General features: G+C 48.5%; 1 long non-coding RNA gene and 2 pseudogenes across 1 annotated transcript in view; 1 reads left to right on the top strand and 2 right to left on the bottom strand.

The window, feature by feature from the left end:
• Positions 1-947: 947 nt before the first annotated feature.
• On the bottom strand, positions 948-1,085 carry LOC118423689 (annotated as a pseudogene).
• A 1,282-nt stretch (positions 1,086-2,367) lies between these two features.
• Positions 2,368-2,470, bottom strand: LOC118423692 (annotated as a pseudogene).
• LOC118423435 overlaps positions 2,462-3,001 on the top strand; it is a 14,020-nt gene continuing 13,480 nt past the window's right edge. Inside the window, exon 1 of the long non-coding RNA XR_004832050.1 lies at positions 2,462-2,732. This is a non-coding gene — a long non-coding RNA (uncharacterized LOC118423435). The remainder of the gene's footprint in view (positions 2,733-3,001) is intronic.

Genomic DNA, 3,001 nt, shown 5'->3' with positions numbered 1-3,001 from the left:
GTTCTTCATAATCTTCCCGTATCGTCACGCCGGAGATGTCATCCAGTTTGGCGAGAACTTTGTCATAGCCGTCCTCGGCCGTCAGGTCCTCCATGGCAAGCCGGGAGGAGAGGAATTCCCTTGTCCCAAACTCATCCTTCGGCCCTTCGGGAAGACTGAGAAGGATCTCGATGCCACGTTGTTTCTTGGGAATCTTTGTCACCTGGTTCCAACACTGGATTTCAAATCTGTATTGCTCGTAAGTTTTAAGAGTAAGATCGAAGAGTGGGAGACGAGTCCGTTCACACGTCGCCATCTTGGAAAGGTCGTCTTCGAAGCCGGTGCACAGAAAACGTCCGAGAAATCGGGCACTGTCGACCCGGACCGTTGACTCTAACTGTCTAGAGTTGCACCCTCTGCTACCATTTGTTAATCTGACTTCCTGCTCCCTCTTAACTTAGGGATATACATGGATGTCCAATAAACACGCTGACACACGTACTCACGAGTCAGTCCTGCATGTGTATTCACTCAAGGTCACTCCACAAAGAACATTCCAGAACCGGACTGTACCATTCGTGAGGGGGGTGGATTATTCTAAACTAAGTAAACTAACATGTCCAACTTTGAATCTCTAGAACGGGTACAGCTGTAGTAGAATGCGTTTGTTCTCTGTGATGTAAATCCCTGGCAACGCGTTCCAAGAACAGGTACACCTGGAGGAAAGGAATGTCAACAAACCGCTTGCCGCCGTTGTATCTAATCCATTTATCCGCCCTCTTCCAAGGCGTAACACGGTAGCCACCGGGAGAGCACGCCTTCCACTTCCGAAGGGAAAGGCACCCCGCCTTTAGCGGCTACTGTACTACGCCTTGGGAGAGGGCGTGGTAATGGATTTGAGACAGCGGCGGCCAAAGCGTTTGCGTGAGTGCGTAGTGTAGGTGCAACCTGCTTTTGGATTGTAAGGGCGGGGGTTAGCGCGAACGCAGACCCCCACTATCATAAATTACGCAGCCGAGTTACCCGCATTTGGGGTAATCGCAAAGGTCAAGCTGGCCGGGTGTGCAATGGCCAACCCTCGCTCTGGACGGACGTCCCGTTTTTAATGGGGGTATAACAAAATCAAAAAAGAAAGAAAACTAGACAAGAGAGACAAGACGTTTTTTCACTGTTTTCATTTTTTTTTTTACATCATTTCAAAGAACATACAAGAGAAGAAGGAAAGAAAAAGGGATGTGTCATTCATGATCAACGTGCCATCTCTGCCAGGTAAGTATGCTGTCTAGCGGCTTGTCTGTGTTGCACGTGACGTAGAAGCCGCGATTCTGGCTGTGGTGCATTGAACAAGGACACAACTTTCCAATTTCCTTACGATATTTCTTTCCATAAACGCCAGTAGGCTTGCCCTCTGACGCCACAATCGACAAGACTTTATATTTGCCGTTAAAAACGTTACCGTAGACAGGTGACGATTGACCCGCCTCTTAGTAAAATGGTTCATGCTTGTGCATTACAGGTTCACGGGTATAGGCGGTGAAGCGTCATGGTAAATATCCCCCCCCCCCCTTAGCCACACGCTCACACACGAATATAGTGCGTATTAAAAATCGAAGCCCTCGATGTTCATGTATCGACTGTAGTGAAGTTTCATGGTGTAAGTTAGTTTTCCATCGACGGTAGCGTAGAAATGATTTAAACAAACAAGGTTGGAGGAATGAATGGGCAAAAAGCTAGACTTGCTAGACTGCATTGCACTACCGTACGTTCCACCCCACCATCTACGCTCACACACGAAATGCCTACGAATCCTTGTTTACCCCTTAAGATTTGGTTCCGTAGAGCGAGTGCGTTATGTACTCACCTCTGCGATGGATATATTTTGTTTCTCTAGCTTTTCCTTTCTTAATCAATACTGTGGGCGCCTAAACGCGGATTGGGACCTTTCCGTAAAGAAGTCCGGGCGTGCGGAGTGATCCGTGTGACGCGGAGGCAACGTAACTAATGTATGTATGTTTCAAACAAAAGATACACAAAGCTTGTCCAACTTTGAATCTCTAGAACGGGTACAGCTGTAGTAGAATGCGTTTGTTCTCTGTGATGTAAATCCCTGGCAACGCGTTCCAAGAACAGGTACACCTGGAGGAAAGGAATGTCAACAAACCGCTTGCCGCCGTTGTATCTAATCCATTTATCCGCCCTCTTCCAAGGCGTAACACGGTAGCCACCGGGAGAGCACGCCTTCCACTTCCGAAGGGAAAGGCACCCCGCCTTTAGCGGCTACTGTACTACGCCTTGGGAGAGGGCGTGGTAATGGATTTGAGACAGCGGCGGCCAAAGCGTTTGCGTGAGTGCGTAGTGTAGGTGCAACCTGCTTTTGGATTGTAAGGGCGGGGGTTAGCGCGAACGCAGACCCCCACTATCATAAATTACGCAGCCGAGTTACCCGCATTTGGGGTGATCGATCGCAGATCCAAAACTCAGCCGGGTGCACGGAGTCTAGCTTTCCAGGTTTCTCATTGGTCAGGAGTCTAGCTTTTAGTCTAGCTTTTTGACCTTCCTATTGGTCAGCAGTCCAGCTTTCGTCACAGGCCGACCAATCAGTGCCCTTGACGCAAAGATTGAATTCTTAGCCGGTCTGCGAGCTGAGTGTCCGCCATTGTTGGGGTCTCGCTAAAGCGAGCATCTTTTGGGAGTTTTTGCCTACCCAAGAAGAAGACGCGACCGGCCATCGGTCAAGTTTTAGTCGGAAGGAGGTGAGGAATGTATGGTGTAAGTTTGGGTAAGCTGGTAAGAGGATGAAATGTAGAAAATCGACGAGAAACCCCACCGTTTCGCATGGTGTTACACTAGCTTATTCATTAATATACAGGACTGGGGAGGGGGCCCCTATGACTTCTCGACAGAATTTGCGACATATCTCGGCTTTGCCTTCACCAATCTAAAATTAGTTTCCACCAAATGGAAGCTCATTAAATGGCCATGCCTCGATTGAAATGACGTTTTATGGAATGCTTTGATTTTT

The sequence above is a fragment of the Branchiostoma floridae genome, chromosome 9 (genome assembly GCF_000003815.2).
Source record: "Branchiostoma floridae strain S238N-H82 chromosome 9, Bfl_VNyyK, whole genome shotgun sequence".
NCBI lineage: Eukaryota > Metazoa > Chordata > Leptocardii > Amphioxiformes > Branchiostomatidae > Branchiostoma > Branchiostoma floridae.
This window is presented reverse-complemented; position numbering and strand designations above follow the sequence as displayed.